The sequence below is a fragment of the Pleurodeles waltl genome, chromosome 11 (genome assembly GCF_031143425.1).
Source record: "Pleurodeles waltl isolate 20211129_DDA chromosome 11, aPleWal1.hap1.20221129, whole genome shotgun sequence".
Lineage (NCBI taxonomy): Eukaryota > Metazoa > Chordata > Amphibia > Caudata > Salamandridae > Pleurodeles > Pleurodeles waltl.
The window spans coordinates 285,710,655-285,732,229 of record NC_090450.1 but is presented as its reverse complement, the minus strand read 5'-3'; the positions used below and the strand labels follow the sequence as shown (position 1 = coordinate 285,732,229).

General features: G+C 45.5%; 1 protein-coding gene across 2 annotated transcripts in view; it reads left to right on the top strand.

Annotated features, from left to right (window-relative positions):
- The window catches only part of DZIP1L (DAZ interacting zinc finger protein 1 like), a 390,767-nt gene that overhangs the window by 87,696 nt on the left and 281,496 nt on the right, over positions 1 to 21,575 (top strand). The window lies entirely within an intron of this gene.

Sequence of the window (21,575 nt, the reverse complement as noted above, 5' to 3'; positions counted from 1 at the left end):
AAACCAACAACCAAGGACTCCAGCCTCCCTCCGAATGCATGAGTCCTGACCACTCTACACCGGACTCCCGCAGCCCGTGTCCAGGTGGTCCACCCAACTAGAGAGGATCCCCAGGCGATTGCGAGCAAGTGCCCACCCTGGGTTGACCACTTCACCCCTCCACGATGACCCCTGCAGAGAGAATCCCGAGGACCCCCCTAACGCACAACTCCGGACGAAGATATCCAACACCTAAAGATACACTGCGCCCCCAGGCCTAGGAGAACCCGACCTCCTGTGTAGCAATGTTCAGCAGGCGGCCCTCCTCCCTGTCCAGCCTGTGGTCTGCCTGAGATGACCCCCTGGACCTCACCTGCAGCCTCTGAGTGATCCCCTGGGTCCTCTCATAGGCCAGCTTTGGGAGCCCCACATCCAGTTTGCATCCTGCACCCAGCCGCCCCTGTGCCGCTGAGGGTGTGTGTTTGGTGCCTACTTGTGGCCCCTCCAGTGCACCTCTAATCCCCCCTGTTCTGCCCGCCGAGCCACGGGTAATTACCTGCAGGCAGGCCTGATTCCGAGTGCCCCCTGTCTCTATAGGAGCCCATGTTAACTTTGCTCCTCTTTGACCCCTGCACCTGGTTGCCACGTGTTGTTGGTTGTGGGTGCTTGGGGGGTCAACTTGAACCCCAATCTGTGGACATCCTAAAACTCAGAGACTGAAACTGTGATTGTTGTACTTAGCTGCAAAAAGAAATAACATTTCTTCCTCCCAGAAACTGTTTCTCAAAATTGTAGTTTGTCCATTTTTAAAACAGATTATTGCCAATAATTCAAAAACTGTATAACTTATCGATTTCAAACAAAGTACTGTTGATACATGTGTGAAATACAAATCTATTGAAGTACTTATCTGCAACTTGAATCTTGTGATTCTAAAAATAAATTAAAAATATATATTTTTGCCATATAAAACCATTGGTCTGGAGTTAAGTCATTGAGTGTACGCTTCTTCTATTGTCTAAATGCTTTGAACTACTCTCTGATAAGCCTAACTGCTCAACCACACTACCACAAAAGAGAGCATTAGTATTCACTTTAGCCTCTGTTAAGCCTCTGGGGAACCCCTGGACTCTGTGCACACTATATTTCATTTTGATATAGTATATATTGAGCCAGCTTCCTGCATTCATTATGTCTGAGGCTATAGAAATGTTGCGTTGGAATGCTTTCAGGGACAAGAATGACAAATTAGGTTTTGCATATGACATCTCAGAAGTGAACAAGGCACAGGGTGCACCTCATTCAAAAGACATAATGCAAAGCCAGGCAATGTTCAGTACACTCTGTTCTAAATCAGAAAACCTAAAAACCAAGTTCTTAGAGTTTGTCAAAGAATGTGAAGAAAAATCAGAACTTTGCAAGTGGGGAAATGTTATACACATGATAGCTCTAGTGAAAAACTTGTTACATGCTGGTAGGGAAGGCGATTGGGAGGCTGCAGGTGAAGCTTGTGGAGTCAATGATTACAATTTTTCGCAAATTTGATTGCATAAACTACCTGATCTATGAGTCCTTGTATTTGGAAAGAGTGAGTAAGGTAAAGGTGGAAAAACTATACCTCTACAGAAAATTATTCCAAAGACATTTTGTGATAAAAGACAGAAAGGGATGGTTCAGGGCTGTGGCTCCAGATATGAAACTAGAACTGACGATCCAAAGATCACAGAAAAGCTCCAAGAGAATTGTTGGTCAGACACAAAAAGGTGAATATGTGGCTCAATCGCAGCTTGTTTACCATGAAGTCCTTTCTATTTGCATTGTTTTACGCGATATAACAAATTCAAAATTAATGGACTATTGTAAAACTGTTCCGCGCCACGAACTTGTGGGAAAGAGAGGGGAACGTTCTAATAAACATGTTGACAGCCTCCTTCACTTCATGCAGCAGCAGGGAAACACCTTTGAAATGACAGAGCCTGTGCGACTACACAACTTTGTGACCAAACAATATGTGGATAATGATATAAAGACATGTGTACTAGATGTCCTGGAAAATGGTTCAAAACAATACGCTGAACTTAAGCAGGAAAGATTTGTAGTGAAAGAGAAAAAGCTGTTTGACATCACTAAATTCAAACTTCATGCTTTAATTACCATAGTAAGAGCTTTGTCCATTCAGCCACTACAAAACAGGTTAAAATAACGCTACTTTTGCAAGCACATAGAGAGACAGAGGTAGCAAAAAGAAGGGGTGAATTTATCAAGGACATTGGTTACATGATCTTCTTCCAACAAACACCTTATTTGATGGTGATGCTGCAACCAAACCAGTGAAGCACAAACTCGTACCAGAGCTTGAAAAAAAACCTTTCATCTGAAGACTTTCAATTAAAAAAGGAGGCCCTCATTGAAAACTGCTGTTGTTGACTAAATGTCACAATTGCAAACATCGGAAAGGTCGTTCAGACTGTTCTACCATTATCAAAGTCATTGTGCACCTTGCAAGAACCGCACATTGTCTTTGACACTTATCTTGAACTATGTGTCAAAGAATGTGAGAGAATCAGATAAATGTCTACAAGTGGAACAATTTAACACCTATACTTATGCAACTTCATAAATTCTGATCATCTACATTGAACAAGATAAACTTGGAGATGTTAACTAGCCAAAACATTGCTTATGCTTCAGAGAACACTGACTTTCCAATTTTTTGCATTTGGAATGATTATCTTTGAGGAGTTGATGCTTGATATTCCAAAGGTATGGGCCATGTTGCTCAAGAACTTAACAGCAAATTGGAGTAAGCTGACCTTTGTGCTGTGCCACATATTGAGTGGGCTGTTTGAAATGGTTCCAGTTGAATCAATGTACTGTCAAATGACACAGATGTTATAATTGTGCTACTAAGATTTGTTGCAATGTTCATAAGTCAAGGGTTGTCAGAGTTATGAATACATTTTAGAACAGATGAAAAAAGACACTCAATCCCGCTTCATATTACATACAAGAAACTTGACCCAGGGATGCCCAGTGTTCTTATCAAGACACATTTTCTTATGGGTGATGACACTATGAACAAAATTCAAGTTCTAACTGCTGAACGTGTGGAGTTTCTAAAAGAATTTTCCGGAGACAGACTCACATCTGACGATGTTCGATACAGTGAGTTCAAGAGATCAGTTCCGCTAAGTGACCTTCCACCGACATCCTATTCTGTGCGTGGACACGTTAAAAGAGCATTCTACTTGATCAGAAGATGTGTAAATGTTTTGGATCATGCATATGTAGAAAAAGATCTGTGTGAATTTGATTGGGTAGAGATTGATGGGATGCAAAAACATACAAAATTTCGAAAGCCACTGCACACAGAACTTACAAGTACCTGTACTTGCAAAGCTTGTGCTACAAAAAGACATCCCTGTCGATATGCTCTTCTCAAATGTTCTGTACCACGAGTGATTGCTGGAACAAATAAATAAAGTGACCTATGAAAATATGCCTAAAACAGGAGTGATAAACATTTATTTTCATATTCAGATCATAACCCCTTCGCTGCCAGGCCTTTCCCCCCTAAAGTGCCAGGCCTTTTTTTGCCTATTTGGGGCAGTTCGTGCTTAGGCCCTCATCACATTTTGTCCACATAAGCAACCCATGCCAAATTTGTGTCCTTTTTTTCCATCATCCTAGGGATTCTAGAGATTCCCAGAGTTTGTGGGTTCGCCTGAAGGAGACCATGAAATTAGCCAAAATACAGCAAATTGTTTTTTTTTTTTTTTTTTTAAGGGAAAAAAGGGCTGCAGAAGAAGGCTTGCGTTTTCTTCCCTGAAAAAGGCATCAACAAAGGATTTGCGGTGCTAAAATCACCATCTTTCCAGCTTTCAGGAACAGGCAGGCTTGAATCAGAAAACCACATTTTTCAACACAATTTTGGCATTTTTCTGGGACATTCCCCCTTTTTACGATTTTTTGTGCTTTCAGCCTCCTTTCAGTTAGTGACAGAAATGGGTGTGAAATCAATGGCGGATCCTGGAAAGCTGAACATTTCTGAAACGTAGACAAAATTCTGAATTCATCAATGGGTCATTTGTGTAGATCCTACAAGGGTTTCCTACAGAAAATAACAGATGAAATGAAAAAATATTGAAATTGAGGTAAAAAAACCAGCCATTTTTCTCTACGTTTTACTTTTTCCTGCGGTGTCAGATTTTTTAAAGCAATATATCTTTACTTCTTCTGACTCTTCTGGTTGCGGGGATATATAGAGCTTGTAGGTTCATCAAGAACCCTAGGTACCCAGAGCCAATAAATGAGCTGCACCTTGCAATGAGTGTTCATTCTATACCGGGTATACATCAATTCATTTGCTGAAATATAAAGAGTGAAAAATAGGTATCAAGAAAACCTTTGTATTTCTAAAATGAGCACAAGATAAGGTGTTGAGAAGCAGTGGTTATTTGCACATCTCTGAATTCCGGGATGCCCATACTAGCATGTGAACTACAGGCCATTTCTCTAATAGACTTCTTTTTTACACACTGTCTTACATTTTGAAGGAAAAAATTTAGAGAAAGACAAGGGGCAATAACACTTGTTTTGCTATTCTGTGTTCCCCCCCAAGTCTCCCGATAAAAATGGTACCTCACTTGCGTGGGTAGGCCTAATGCTCGCGATAGGAAACGCAACATGGACACATCACATTTTTACATTGAAATCTGACGTGTTTTTTGCAAAGTGCCTAGCTGTAGATTTTGGCCTCTAGCTCAGCTTGCACCTAGGGAAACCTACCAAACCTGCGCTTTTTTTAAAACTAGGCACCTAGGGGAATCCAAGTTGGGGTGACTTGTGGGACTCTCACCTGGTTCTGTTACCCAGAATCCTTTGCAAACCTCAAAGTTGGCCCCCAAAAAATGTTTTCCTCACATTTCGGTGCAGAAAGTTCTGGAATCTGATAGGAGCCACAAATTTCCTTCCACCCATTGTTCCCCTCAGTCTCTCAGTAAAAATGATACCTCACTTGTGTAGGTGGGCCAAGTGCCTGTGACAGGGAAGAGACAAAAACATGCCACAATTGAGGGGGAACCAAAGCGGGTCCAAAAGGCCAGTTTGAAAAAAAAACATTTTTAGGCTGACAAGTGCAGCAGAATTTTTATCGATATAGATGAGACAATGTTGGGCGGTAGGAATTTTGTGGATTCCTGCAGATTCCAGAAGGTCCCATCACAAAAATGTGGGAAAATGTGGGATTTCCAGCAAAGTTGGAGGTTTGCAGGGCATTTTGGGTAGGAAAATGGTGCAGGTGCATGTGAAACACACCACCTGGAATCAACCAGATGTTTAGTTTTCAGATGTGTTTAGGTCTTGTGGATTTTTCTACATGGCAGCGTCCCAAAGTCCAAAAAGTGCAGCCCTCACCATTCCAAGTGAGACGATTTTGAGGGTTACCAAGTTCTCATGGCCCAAATGTAAAACCAAAACCCAAAATAATCAAATGTCCTCTTGCTTGCCGTGGGGTAAGATGTTTTAGTGTGTGGGGGGAAAGGTGAAAGACTGTTACCCCCTTCATTTGGGGTGGGGGCATAACCAGGCCCATACTGTTTGGTAGTCACCACACCACTATTTTTTTTTTATTCCCTGGCATCTAGTAGACTTTTTGCCCCCCCCCGCGGGGAGTGGATCGGGGGTAATTGCCCAATCTGCCCACTGGTGGGCAGAACAACTTTAGCCCCATTTATTTGGGGTGGGGGTATGGCCATAACCCCACTCTTATGTTGAAAAAAAAAAACCTTCCCTGGTCTCTGGTGGTCTTTCAGATGGACCTTCCTGAAATGGCCAACAGTAATGTGTCCCCATGGGGAGCGACCCTTGCCCAAGGTGCTGTCCCCCCCCAAACAAAACACACACATACACACACACACACCAATCCCTGGTGTCTAGTGGTTTCTGTCCCCCTTTGGGGCAGATTGGCCTAACAAAAATAGAAATGGCCTAAATACAATATACCCCCCAGGGGAGCGACCCTTGCCCAAGGGGCTGCTCCCCTTATGCTCAAGTATGTTAAAAAAAATCCCTGGTGTCTAGTGGTTTCTGTCCCCCACCCTCCCCCCAGGGGCAGAAATGGCCTAAAAATATTTTGCCCCCCTGGGGAGCGGCACTTGCCCAAGGGGCCGCTCCCCTTATTGAAATGTAGAAAAATATATATATATCCCTGGTGTCTAGTGGGCATTTCTGCAGAAATGCTGTGAGACATTTCATGTCTCTCCCGCCCCACCTCCCAGTCAGAAGGGAAATGCAAAAGCATTTCTCTTTGGGGATTGGGCTGGAAGCATGCTTCCAGCGCGATCTGAGGTGCCCTCTGATGAGGTCAGTGTGCGATTTGCGCACTTACGTCATTAGACGTCACTGGAGGGGTGGTGGGGGTGGAAGGGGGAGCGATTCCCCCTCCATCCCTGACTGGGGGCTGCGGGAGGGAGCAGGGCGGGCTGGTTTCGTCCGAGGCACACGGCAACCGTGTGCCTGGACGAGACCAGCTCGCCCGGGGCATCCAGTAGGATAAACATTGTTTGGTCTATACATAAAAGGAAAGTATACACTCTGTACTCCCTAATCCCCAAAAATGACAGGTCTTTATCTTAGATCTCAGGCCTTTAAACAAATACATCCTATCAGAGCACTTCCACATGGTCACCTTACAGGATGTTATTTCACTTCTTCATCAGGGCAACTTTATAGCAAGACAAGACCTAAAGGACGCCTGCTTACACATACCAATACACCAAGCTCATCGCAAATACTTAAGGTTTGTCATAGTAGGCGATAATTGCCAGTTCAAGGTTCTCCCATTCAGAGTACCCACTGCACCCCGAGTGTTCACCAAATGCTTAACAGTGGTAGCAGTTCATCTAAGCAGACACAATGTCCACGTATTCCCTTACTTGGAAAGTGGTTCATCAAAGCCAACACTCATCATCAGTGTCAACAACACACTCATGTGACAATTATTCTTATCCACAGCTTGGGGTTTACTATCACCATCACCAAGTCTCACCTGCAACCATTACAGGTTCAACCATATTTAGGGGCAATCCTCAACACAAACCAGCAACTGGCAGTGATGATGGTCATGCATCTGCTAGGGATGAGAGCTTCCTGCATTGCCATAGTTCCCCACACAAGATTACATACGTGCCTGGTACAGGAATGTCTAGCCTGTAAGTGGTGCCAGTCACAGGGTCAGTTAGAGGATCTAGTGTTGATAGATCGCCACACCCACTGTTCTCTGCAATGATGCAACTTCACCAACCTGTTGAAGGGGCGGCCTTTTCTCAACCCTGTTTCACACGTCACTCTCATGACAGATGCATCACAGACGGAATGGGGTGCTCACCTAGAAGATCTCACAGTGCAGGGCCTCTGGGATGCCATGCACCAAACTCTCCACTTCAACTTCATAGAGCTTCAAGCAGTCTCATAAGGTTGTCGATGGTTGGATAGACAGTATGACACCCATGTATTACCTACAAAAACAAAGGGGTATATGGTCTCCACAACTGTCACAGCCTTTTCTGATGGATACAACTACCTGTGGATTCCTCACCTAATGAATACTCCCATGGCCCCAGCATTCGACGGAAATCTTCTTCCTAGCTTCTGCACGTCGACGAGGACGTCACATTAGCCCACGCGACGCCGTCTGATGTCATACAGGCAATAAGAGGTCCTCGCCGACGTGCCGACGTCAGTTCCCTTTTTTCCGTGCATTCGAAACGTTTATCTTCGAGGGAGCTACTGTTACTTTCGTAGTTACAGTGTATTTTCTGCTGCGTGAATTTTTCTCTGCGGTTATTATGTCTCAGAGGAAGTCGGGTTTCAAGCCCTGTCGGGAGTGTGGGGGCAAGATGTCCGTTACTGACCCTCACTCCGACTGGTTATGGTGCTTAAGCTCCGACCACGACGTCGCAACATGTGATTCATGTCAACACATGAATCCGAAAGCCCCAAAAGAACGAGAGGCTAAACTCTTCATGGCGAAGTCGAAAAGGAAGGAGAAAAAGCATCATAGGAAGTCTTCTTCGTCGAGGTCTCATCGGCGTCATCGAGACTCCCAGCGCCGTAGGGATTCATGGCGTCATTCCAGCAAGGAGTCTCGTTCGAGGTCGCCTTCGGCTCGGCGTCGAAAGACTTGGGAGGTCAGTCCCACGGTCACACCACATCCGTCGACGCCGTTGCCTTCTCCAGCTTCGCCGACTTCGCCTGGACAGGCTTCAGTGATTGAAGTGACGCAGCCTCAGGTGTTTTCTCCGGCGTCGCAGACATTGAGGCTGGCGTCGGGGTCGACTTCGATCCAGGCACCCCAGTATCCGGCTTTTCCTGCCCCTGGAGCCGATAATACCGCATTTTTGAATGCAATGTATACCATCTTTCAGCAGATGGCTCCAGGCGGTGCTCCAGCTGGTCCTTCGGGGCTGTTGGCTTTTACCTTGGGTGCTCCGGCGCCTTTACGGCCGGCACCCTTTATGCCCTTTCTCCCTTTAGGGAATGTGGGCTCGGCGCCGGTGTCGACGCCGGTGTCCGCTCCAGTGGCTCCAGAGGTTTCGGCCCCGGAGCTTTCCATCCCGTCGACTTCGGGATTTTGGCCAGTGACTCCGGCGGGACCATCGGAGACTCCAAGACGCAACTCTCTTCGTCCGGCTCCTACCTCGGCGCCGAAGCTGCCTGTGGCGCGGCACATGCTGTCGGATGGATCCGGAGATCGGCGCCGTTCCTCGACTTCGGCGGATGCCATGTCGACGCCGCGTATCGAAGAAAGGCTGCATTCTAGAAGACGTGCTCTCCGTCTTTTGGAAGAGCAGGAATACCAAACGAGTCTTGAAGGAAGGAGAGATTGAGGACTCTGGCGAAGGACTTCATGGTCTGGATACAGCCAGTGGGCTGGATACTTCCCCTGAGTGGGACCTGTCATCTCCAGGGGAGTATACGGAGGAGGCGGCTACCTTTCACGCTGTGGTAAGAAAGGCAGCTAACTTTCTGGAACTGCCTTTGCCGGTGGCAGAGGCGAAACAGAATTTGTTGACTGAGGTTCTACATCCGGCCTCTACTGCAGCGGAGCCTCTTTTGCCATTCAATGAGGCTTTGCTTGATCCGGTGTTGGAGGTGTGGAAGAAGCCAGTATCTTCCTCGGCTGTTCATAGGCCTGTGGCCAGGAGGTATCGGGCAGCGCCATCTGACCCTGGCTTTCTGTCCAGACACCCTACGCCGGAGAGCTTGGTGGTTCAGGCCTCCTGTTCTTCTAGATCAGCGCCTGGATCTTTCCCGGCGGTGCTGGGGGACAGAGACTCCAAAAAGTTGGATGCACAATCCAAGAAGATATTCTCGTCCTGCAGTATGGCGTTGAAGTCCACCAACGCGACTTGTATCGTGGGGAGGTACATCCATGCTCTTATGGACGACATATCATCTTCATATACGGAGCTTCCCCAAGGACTTTTGAACATTGTTTCGGATGCCCAGGCTGCCGCAACCCAGATTATCCAATCTGGGTTGGATACGACTGACTCAGTGGCTAAGGTGATGGGCACGGCTGTGGTGGCGAGGAGGCAGGCTTGGCTCCGCAACTCAGGGTTCTCTGCGGACGTGCAGTCGACCCTGTTGGACCTCCCGTTTGATGGGGACAAACTGTTTGGAGCCAAAGCGGATTCGGCCTTGGAAAGGTTTAAAGAAAGCAGAGCCACAGCCAAGTCACTGGGACTGCAAACCCCTTCTTCTGCCTCCTCCAGATATTTTAGGAGGTTTCGTGGTTTTGGACGGGGCTCTTCCTCCTCTTCCTTTCGGGGGAGATACCAGCAACCTGCCTCTTCTCTCACCTTTAGATCGATTAGAGGGAGGGGTAGGATCTGCACCAGGGGAGCCTCTCAGCAGCACTCTGCCTCTTCCTCGTCCTCTGGAGTGGTGCAGCAGGGGAAGCCTTAGGCTTCCACCAGTCCCCACTCACTCCTCTCCTGTAGGGGGAAGGTTACGGCACTTTCTTCACAAGTGGCAGACTATTACATCGGACACTTGGGTTATCAGCGTTGTGGGGAAAGGCTACACCCTTCCCTTTCGGGAGTTTCTGCCCCCCATCCCGCCCCGCCCATCGTATTGTTCAAAAGAACACCTCCTGTTGCTAGAACAGGAAGTTCAAGTCCTCCTATTAAAGGGCGCGGTGGAGTTGGTCCCAGAGCAGGAAAGGGGTCGAGGTTGTTACTCGAGGTACTTCCTGATTCCCAAGAAGGATGGTCGGTTGAGGCCAATCCTGGACCTGAGGATCTTGAATTGGTTCCTCAAGCAGGAAAAGTTCAAGATGCTGACCCTAGCTCAGGTGCTTTTGGCGTTGAACAATGGAGATTGGATGGTGTCTGTCGACTTGCAGGATGCTTATTTTCATATCCCGATACTCAAGTCGCACAGGAGGTATCTCCGGTTTGTGGTGGGGTCGCAGCACTATCAGTTTGTGGTCCTCCCGTTCGGTCTTACTTCAGCACCCCGAGTCTTCACAAAGGTGATGTCTGTGGTTGCGGCAGAGCTCAGAAGGAAGGGGATAGCAGTATTCCCTTACTTGGACGACTGGTTGATCAAAGCCAAGTCCCCGGAGCTTGTGTTGCATCATCTGCAGTCAACAACCCAGTTGTTGTTCGACCTGGGCTTTTCGGTGAACGTGCCCAAATCTCACCTAGAGCCCTCTCAACGTCTCCTGTTCATAGGGGCAGTACTGGATACAACATTGAATCAAGCCTTTCCTCCGCCTCAGCGGATTCGAGATATTCAGGAGTTGGTTCCAATGTTTCGAAATGGAGCGGTCATTCCAGTCCTCAAGGTCCTTCGTCTGCTCGGTCTGTTTGCCTCCTGCATACTGTTGGTCACGCATGCTCGCTGGCACATGAGGGCTCTTCAGTGGTGCCTCCGAAGGTAGTGGTCTCAACACAAAGGAGATCTCGAAGGTTCTGTCGAAATCTCCAGAGATGCTGCTGCGGACTTGAAGTGGTGGATTGCGGGCAACAATCTTTTGCAAGGAAAGCCGTTCGCGCAGTCACCACCGGTGACCACGGTCAGAACGGATGCTTCCACTCTAGGGTGGGGAGCTCATCTGGGGGATCTGGAGATCAAAGGGCTTTGGTCTCTAGAGGAACAGATTTTTCATATCAATCTGTTGGAGTTGCGGGCTGTACGTCTGGCTCTCAAGGCCTTCCTCCCATCCCTTCGCGGTCAGTCTGATCAGGTCCTAACGGACAATACTACCGCGATGTGGTATATAAACAAACAGGGTGGAGTAGGGTCGTACCTTCTCTGCAGAGAAGCTCTTCGACTATGGTCCTGGGCAAAGGACCATCAGATTTGCTTGGTAGCGAATCATCTGGCCGGAGTCTTGAATGTACGTGCGGACGGTCTCAGTCGCCATTTCTCGGCTGACCACGAGTGGCGTCTCCATCCAGATCAAGTTCGTTTGATCTTCCAGATGTGGGGGTTTCCTCGAATAGATCTGTTTGCCACTCGGGAGAACGCGCATTGTCCGTTATACTGCAGTATCCGATGCAGGGTGCTTTGGGGGACGCCTTTCAGAGAAGCTGGTGCGACCAGTTGCTTTACGCGTTTCCCCCCATACCCTTGATTCCTCGAGTATTGTGGAAGATTCGCCAAGACCGAGCCCTATTAATCTTAATAGCTCCGGATTGGCCAAGGAGGGTGTGGTATTCCGATCTTCTCCAACTCTCAATATGCCATCCGCTCCGTCTCCCTCTCAGGGCAGACCTCCTCTCGCAGTCGCAGGGGCAGGTTTTACACCCCAACCTCCAGAGCCTGCACCTTCATGCCTGGAGATTGAACGGGGCAACCTGAGTTCCTTCTCTCTCCCACCTGATGTAGTGGATGTTATCTTAGTGGCCAGGCGACACTCCACTAAAACTATCTACGCTAATAGGTGGTCTAAATTTGTGGTATGGTGTGGAGAGAGACAGATTGACCCCTTACGTGCTCATTTGTCAGATGTTTTATCTTTTGCTTTGTCTCTAGCGCAGAAAGGTTGTGCAGTGGCTACTATTAAAGGTTACTTGTCTGCCTTGTCAGCCTTCATTTGTCTGCCAGACCAACCATCGCTGTTTAAATCTCCTATTGTTCTTAGATTCTTGAAGGGTCTTCTAAATAAATATCCTACAAAACCATTCGTTATGCCTCAATGGGATTTGTCCTTGGTCCTGACTTTCCTTATGGGGTCCCCTTTTGAACCTATGTATTCTTGCCCCTTAACGTACTTAGTTATTAAAACAGTTTTCCTGGTAGCCAAAACATCTGAAAGGAGAGTGAATGAGTTGCAGGCTTTACCAGTAAAACCCCCTTATACAACTTTTTATGCGGATAAGGTGGTGTTGAGGACCAAGGCTGCTTTCCTTCCGAAGGTTGTTTCACCCTTCCATTTGGCCCAGACAATAACTTTGTCCACGTTCTATCCTCCGCCTCATCCTTCAAAGGAAGAAGAAAGACTTCATTGCTTGGACCCAAAGAGGGCGTTAAGCTTCTACATTGACAGAATGAAGGATTTCAGGCTGGAGGATCAGCTGTTTATCGGATACGTGGGCAAGAGGAGAGGAAAGGCAGTCCACAAGAGAACACTCTCCAGGTGGGTTGTTCTTTGCATTAAAATCTGTTACTCTTTAGCAAAGAAGGATCCTCCTGATGGTATTAGAGCTCATTCCACCAGAGCTAAGTCGTCCACTTTGGCTTTGGCTAGGGGTGTTCCTGTGGTCGACATCTGCAAGGCCGCAACTTGGTCGTCCCTTCACGCTTTTGTGAAGCACTACTGCCTGGACTCTGAGGTCAGAAGGGACGGCCATTTTGCACGGTCAGTTCTGCAGGATTTCTTGGTTTGACCATACAGGCACCCACCTCCGAGTGCGGTACTGCTTTGGGACTCTATTCATTAGGTGAGGAATCCACAGGTAGTTGTATCCATCAGAAGAACGAGTTACTTACCTTCGGTAACAACTTTTCTGGTGGATACATTAGCTACCTGTGGATTCCTCACGGTCCCACCCGCCTCCCCGTTGCCTTTTTGGTCTCACCAAGTAATCCTTGAGTGTGCTCCTCTTTGTCTTTAGGACTGCAATAGATTTTGTATATATGGATACTTGTTTATGTATATATTTCTTTGTGTATATACATATTTGGTATATATAAATTTTTTGTTTTAGAAAGAAACAAAAGTTATATTAAATCTATAGCCATTTTATTGAAATGTTGTGTACTTTACAATGTTATGAGATGTTGCCTTGATCTTTCATTGCATAGGGTTATTGTTCTCATGCATGTAAAAAATGTCGGTACTGACGTCGGCACGTCGGCGAGGACCTCTTATTGCCTGTATGACGTCAGACGGCATCGCGTGGGCTAATGTGACATCCTCGTCGACGTGCAGAAGCTAGGAAGAAGATTTCCGTCGAATGCTGGCGCCATGGGAGTATTCATTAGGTGAGGAATCCACAGGTAGCTAATGTATCCACCAGAAAAGTCGTTACCGAAGGTAAGTAACTCGTTCTTCAGGCCATCTGGACTTGGTGTCTACATCACAGCATTCACCTGTTAGTGGAATACCTTCCGGGAATAGACAACAACTTTCAAGACCGGCTCAGCAGGATGCAGCAAAAAGTCCACTAGTATACTTCCAAAAGTGGGGGTTCACGACCCAAAATGCATTTTTTTACACCCACTATCACAGGTCAGTGCGGTATGGATGAGTTGGTCAAGGATATTTACTTATGCTTTTCTGCCTCTCCCTCGCCTTCCAGTTCTGGTTCGGAAGCTCAGGCAAAGCTCTCTTACGATGATCCTAGTAGTTCCCACTTCTGCTCGTTAGCCTTGGTTCATAGCACTTCTAGACCTTTCTGTAGTCCCACACAGGAAGCTCCTCATTAGGCCGGTTCTTTTTACTCCGAACCAAGGCCAAATCAGGCACCCAGATCCCAAAACTCTCAAACTAGCAATTTGGCTCCTCAGGTCATAGAGCTTGTTTACCTTAACTTACCACCTGTATGTAAGGACATTCTTAAGGAAGCACAAAGACCCTCCATTAGAGCCTTTTATGCAGCAAAATGGAAATGTTTTGTTTGCTACTGACACTCAAAGCAAATTGACCCTTTCAAAGCCTTGGTGCAAGGCATTGTCTGCTACCTACCATAAAAGACAAAAATAGCTAACACTTGTATACTGCTGCATTTTGCTTCAATAGCTGCCTACTTCTAAAATAGACCACATCTTTCTCTCTTTAAAATTCCAGTCATCAAAGCCTTTATGGAAGGACTCAAACAAGCTGTGCCACCAAGGGTTCCCCCTGCACCTTCTTGGGACCTTAACATCCTACTTACAGGACTCATGGGTCCTCCATTTGAACTTCTACACTCATGCTCTCTTCAATTTCTTTCATGTAAGGTTCCAGTTTTAGTCACCATCACTTCACTTACAGGTGTTAGTGAGCTCCAGTTTTCAACTGTAGAAGAACCCTTCTTCCAGCTACACAGAGATAAAGCAGTCCTCCGCACCAGCCCTAAATTCCTACCAAAGGTAGTGTCTCAGTTTCACCTCATCCAATCCATCGAATTACCAATTGTTTTTTCCCTTAAACAGATTATCTTGCGGAAAGAACTCTTCACACATTAGATGCTAAAAGAGCTCTTATGTTCTACATTGATAGAATTTAAACTTTTAAAAAGTCTTATCAACATTTTGTTGCCTTTCACCACCACACAAAGGCAACCCTATATCCAAATCAGGCATAGCCAGTTGGATAGTAAAATACATTCAGACTTGCAATGCTAAGGCTATAAAAGACCTTTACCTGGTCCTCCAAGAGCACACTCATCTCGGAAAAAGGGAGCAACCATTGCCTTTTTCGGAAATATTCCCATAGCTGACATATGTAAGGTAGCTATATGGTCTACACCACACACCTTCACCAAACATTACTGTGTGGATGTTTTAGCACACCAACAAGCCAGTGTAGGTCAGGCAGTGCTTCGTACCCTTTTCAAAACCACTGCAAAACCCACAGGTTAGCCACCGCTTCTGAGGGGTACTGCTTTAAAGTCTATGCAGAGCATGTGTACCTACAGCCACCCAGGCCTTCGAACGGAATGTGTTACTTACCCTGTAAGCATCTGTTCATGGCTTGTAGTGCTGTTTATTCACATGCACCCACTCTACCTGTGGCCATTGCAGTTCTTAACATTTACTGTTTCATTATATCTACATTTAACATGGTCATCACAATACTTACATATACTTTACACTCCTTTTTCACCCACCTGTGAGAAAACAATTAAACAATGAAGCCAACGCCCATGCGCATTATCGCCAAGAGGAGGAGCCGCTTGACCTCTTGACTGGAAAGACTTCTTCGAAGAAAAACAACTTACACAAGTCTGGACTCAACACTAGATGGCAGGTGTATGCAGTGTGTGTGAATCTGCAGCACTACATGTCATGAACAAATGCTTACAGGGTAACATATTCTTTCCCCTGAATTTTAAAGTCTGAACAGGTAGCTTACTTGCAGAGCTGGACGATTAGAAAACACGAAACAACTGTGGCTTATCCAGGGAATACTGAACAGGAAGTTGGCTTTAGTAAAGACCCTGATGCTGTTGCTTAGTTGTTCTACAGTTATGCAAATGGAAAGTTCGTTTTTCTCGATGTTTGTGCGTGCTGCTTTCCTGGACCTATCATGTACACTTTTCCTTTGTTTAAAATAAAAATAAAGAGCAACCCGTTTACATCACCAAACAACAACTATTAAAAAAAACTCCTCTTTGTCAATTAGTGCTACAATACCAACATAAATGCTCGGTTGAGATGGTGTTGCACGGTGAGAGCACAAGAAGGGGAAAGCCAAACATTCCGGGGAGGGTTGGTGGGGGGGTATTTTGCAGGGTTAGAATCGCACGAGGAGAGAGCTGGAAGTCACATGCACTCATAGAGTGCTTAAAGGAAAATAAAACATTTAATTCCATAAGAATGAGCCCCGTACGGGTACAAGTACAAAGGTTTTGCTCCAGGGAAGAGAACAATATATGGATAGAAGGATTGGTGTGCAGCCCAAAAAAAACTACTATGCTCATGAGGGAATGGCAAGTCAGATTTTCTTCACAATCGTAATATAACAGTAGTAGCTATTTTGAGACGACGATGGCACTTTTCTAAGGAATTATTAGGGGGAGGGGGCAGACAGATGGTTTGGATTTCTAAAGAGAATGGTGTGAAGGTGAAATATCTGAACTGGGCATGGAGGTTGAGGGTTTTAGATGAAATATGAAGTAAACAGAATGTAGAATAGCAAGGTGGACGAGAGTCTTGGAAATCTTTTTGGGGGGAACACAATCATCTGTGTTACATGAGCTTTTGCTCTTTCATACCTCATTACATAGGATACTGCATTCTGAGGAATTCGTGAGCTGTACCCATTTTAGAGGACACGGATATTTTATAAGAGCGCGTTTTGTATAGCGCTTCTGTATCCACTAAGTACTATATATAGCAGGTAAAATAATACTCAATACTTCAGAAGGATGGACTGCGGAATCTCCTCCTCACATTCGAACGTGGGATCTGCAGATCACAGCAAACGACATCTGCCAAGCGTTTAACTCTTGCAGGTTTCTGGGTCTAGCGTTTAGATTCCAACAGTTTAAATAATTTATGATGTCTTCCTAATTGTGTACTTGTTTTTCTGTTCTGTCTATACTCACTAACATTCTTACTTTTTGCACAGTGAGCCGCTTCTATTTTATTTAAATGAAACATAGTTCTGTGCATGTTTTACAAATATTCAGCCTTCTTACAAGCCTTTTAATTAATGTTCATTTTGCTCATATAGTTTTGCTGTGTCAAAGTACTTTAGTTGATAGATACGTTTATCTATTACTCAATGTATCTGCCTCAGGCTTAAAAGCCCAGTCACCTAACGCGGGACTGATTGTTGCGAATCCAACTTTTGTTTTCATTCTGCATTTGCTGTGATAAAGTACCTCGTGAGTGTTTGTTCTTCTATCATCTCTTAGCAATGGAAAGTTGTCTTCAGTGTGTCACAAACTCGAAAGCTGCAAATTTGTGAAACGAGGGACATTTTGTCTTACTGGCCTCAGCAGTGATGTTAAGATGGCTGATTTCTAAAGAATATGTGCCATTTCTAGAAATATGTGTGCAGCTTATAATAATGCACATTCCACTGCACAGAGGTACTGATTGATTACTCCTTACTGAGCTTTATTTCTAGAGCTACTCTTCCATTTATCTGTCGTTTGAGCAGCCTACGGAGGCCTTCACCACAGGGTGGCGAGATGTCCATTTGGTAAGGGTCTCAAGCCGAAGATGTCCACTTACACACCTGTTAAATTCTACACATTGTTAAAGCTAATATTATGGCCAATAACCTCAAAGTTAAATGTGTTGGGGCTCTCTCAGAGTGTACCTAGTAGACAAACAAGGTCTTCACGAAAAGTAAGAGAATGAGAGAGGCATGTAAAAGGTCTGCATGGCTTTCCACCATTTTCTTGTTTCTAACGTTACAGGCAAAATGCTTATAAACTAGCCACGGTTCACTTGCCTTTAATAGGAAGATAACGTCATCTTATGTGTATATGCAGTGGATACTTACATAGTGTAATCCTAGCCATAAAAATGGGAAAGAGCTGTACAAGCAGGAAAGAAAAGGTCGACTTTTAGGCGAAGAGAAATTGTCACTCTTTGAGATGCATGAACAAAGAATCATTACAATTTTAGGCCCAGCCACTAAAGAGCACAGCTGAAAAGACCTATCATCAGTCTACTAAGACTTTATAGGGGCTTAGAGCACATCCAGTACTTACCATTGGTTGGCTGTTTGTTATGTTAAGCCATCTTAATATGGCACACATTCACCAAAAGTTTCTTGGTGCTAAGTGAATAGTTGAACAGACTTATAAGGCTATTATAGGAGTTGTTAAAAAACATGTCAACAATGCTAATCTTGTCTAAATACACGTCTTTAGTTTTCTCCAGAATCACCTGAATTTAATTTCCTGGTGTAGGTGTAACAGGAGTGAGTTCCACAAATATAGTGCTTGCACTCACAAAATGCGTCTACCCATTTTTTTAATGGTATCTGGGTATGGTCAAATAGTAGAAATGGAATGACCAGGGAATGTGTGATGGTGTGTAGTGCTTAATCCTCCTGGCTACGAAACATAGAGCTCTTTAATGACTTAAAGGTGAGGCAACCAATTTTAAATTGAATTCTTTGTTTCACTAATAGCCAATATTGTTGCTTCAATAGAGGGGTGTCATGAGAGTTTCTAGGAAGTTTGTATATGAAGCGAACAACTATTTTTTAGACGACTTGTAGTCTGTGAACCTTTTTACTCGGGAGGCCCAGACAAACGGAATTGACATGATTGAGCCTGTGCAATAAAGGCTATTATTACTCTTTTTTTACGGTTTCCCGAGGTAAACATGTGAGTTCTGTTGAGGATGAAAAGATGGAAACCATGAGGAAGGCAGTGAGAGACAACAAAATGAAACCGCAAACGGTAATGAATGTGCTGAAAGGCTCGGGCACTAAGTGCTCGGACTCATAAATCCTTAAAAGCTACCTCAGTGTCTAAACATCTGATGACTGGAGGTCACCATAGGCATAAGGAGCCACATGGACCCCGACCAAAGGACATCAGGGGGGCAAACTTTCCAGCCTACCCTTTACCCAGAAAAGCTCTCACAAACTGGAAAAGAGAACAAGCAAAGACCTGAAGGCAAAAGAACCGCCGATGCTGAAAAAGAATGTGACCCCCCCACAACCAACACTTAGCAAAGAATGCTCAAGTTCGAATGTAAAAAACGGTACCCCAAGGTTACATAAGAAGGAGTTTGATGAATCTTTGAAGGATTTTCGCATCCTGACAGGGCCTTCGGAACTGAGGAAGACGGAGGATGAGCAGTCAGACATCGAGGTGCCCTCGACATCCGGAACCACATGAGGAAGAACACGAGGAGTTCTTCGCTTTTGAGGACGACGATGAGTCAGCATACGAAGGCCAAAGTTAACTCACGGGTATGTGACAGGATCTTGACACCGAGTCCCAGAGGAGGGCTTTAACAACTATCTATCAAAGTCTTCACGGCAGAGCAACCTGTCTCTATAAAATTGACTTTTCAAGAAGGGCAGCTGACAAGTATGGTGTCCAACTGGTGGAAGAGAAGAAAGACTTGCGTCTTACTAGAAACACTCATACCAAATCTTTCCCTGCCCATGCTTCCCAACATCCTTGATCAAGGTAAGGAGGCATTTAGGAAGCCACCCCAAGCTAGAGCAGTAGCGCCTTGTGTAGTGAAAAACGACATGCTTTCCACACAAGATCCACAATACATAAAGGGAAAGATACTGTAAACTGAGTCATTGTGGATACTGCAAGGAAGAGGAACAGTGCTCCCGCATCAAATGGACCACCACCAGAGAAGAGTAGAAGGCTGGATCTGGTGGGCAGGAAGATAAAGAGAGAGGCATCTACTCAGTGGGTGCTAGCCAACTCAATTCCCTTCTCAATGTTACAGCCACCAATAGTGGGACATGATGGTGGGACCTATGCAGCATCCCCCTAGCGGTGTTCCCTGAAAATAGTCAGAATAGGAGGGTTCTTGAGGACTGGAGGTCAGTTGCCTCAGGCAGTTGATTAATCGACATAGTAAAACAACATCTACTGCATAGAACGTGTCAAGAAACCAATCTCCATCCCTCCAAGGAGGACAGTATTGAGTGAAAAACAATGTACAATGTATGCAACTGCAACGGGAGGTCAAGGAGCTAACCAGAAACGAGCTACAGAAATGGTGCCACAATCGGAACGCAGATGAGGGGGTCTACTCTGTGCGCTTCCTAGAGAAAAACAGGGCCTTACACTAAGACCAACACGACCTCAGATACCTAAACAAATATGCTTAAAGTTGACTGTCATGCCAGGTGTAATCCCACTCCTAAGGGAGGAAGACTGCAAACTACTATAGGCCTAAAGGACGCCTACCTGTACATACTAATGAACCAGAAGCACAGGCAGTAGTTCAGATTTGTCTTTGCGAAGGTACACTACCAATTTATGGTACTTCCCTCCTGCATAAATCCGGCACAGAGTGTGTTCCCAGAGGGCTTCATGGCAGTGGCTTCACACCTTGGGAGGCAACAGATACACGTCTACCCATACCTGGACGACTGGCGAGTAAATGTGAGCCTGAAGCAAAAGTGCCAACGAAAAATACAAATGGTCATCCCCATGCTGGCACAGCTGGGATTCTCCTTAAATCACAAGAAGTTTTGCACGCACCAAGAGCAGGAGAAAGTCTTTCTAGGAGTGATCATGAATTAAAATACGGAAAGAGCCTACTCTGTGCTCACAATGGCGATGGCAGTACCTCACTTGCATACTAGACAGTGGCCAAACCTACTCTTCATTAAAGGTATAACTAACAAAGATAGTTGCTTACATCTGTGGGTCAACAGGAAATAGTTTCTTCACCCTCCCGGTGGTGAAGTGGTTCCCAGGAGAATCTAAAAGAATAGTGCCACCAAGAGTTGCACCAGCACCGATGTGGAATTTAAACATTGTACTCGTACAGCTGATTTTGGAATCACCTTTTCACAAGGCAGAGGTACTGCCTTCTTAATAGTGACCACATTGTTACACAGGGTGAGTGAGCTCAACTGCTTGCCTCCCTAGATCCCTATATTGAGTCATGTGGACAAGGTGGTACTAAAGACAAAGCAAGATCACAAAACAAAATCAAATCAAATGATGGAAGGAGTGTTGAAACTAAAGACAAACCATCAGTTCCACCAGAGGGATTGTCACTAGCTTTCTTTCAAAACCAAGACCACAGCCGAGAGGGTGCACCACACCTTTTGTGTGAAGAGCGCTAAAGTACTGCATGCAGTGAACAAAGACACAGAGGAAGGGAATCCTACTCTTTGTCTCCTTTGCGAAAGCAAGCAAGGGTGTACAAGTCACAAAGGGAACAATTGCACAGTGGAAAGTGGAGGCTATCAAAACCTGCTGCGAGAAAGTAGGAAAGCCTTTACCTGCACACCATAGGGTGCATTCCTTAAGAAAGTAGGGAACAACCCTGGCCTTCATGGCAAAGGTACCCATTAGTGACATCTGCAGGGCCCCAACATGATCTCACACACACACCTTCACAAAACACTACTGTGTGCATCAACATAAAAAGGAAGCTCAGGTGGGACAGAAAAGTTTACAGCACCTGTTTGCTAATTCACACACATTTTAACACCCTCCTCCTCTTCCCCATCCCACAATCCAGGGGAAACGACTACTGCTTCTGAATCAATGCACAGCATGTGAATCCAGTAAAGGACTGATGCTGTAAAATGAAATGGTTACTTATCAGTAGGAGTAGTGTTGCAGGTTGAAGAGTTTTCTGGATTCACATGCGACCCACCTGCCTCCCCAGAAATGTCAGGGGACAATTAGATGAGGTCAAGAACGCATCAGGAGAAGCTCCAACCAATAAAGTCGTGAAGGGGAAATAATAATCTG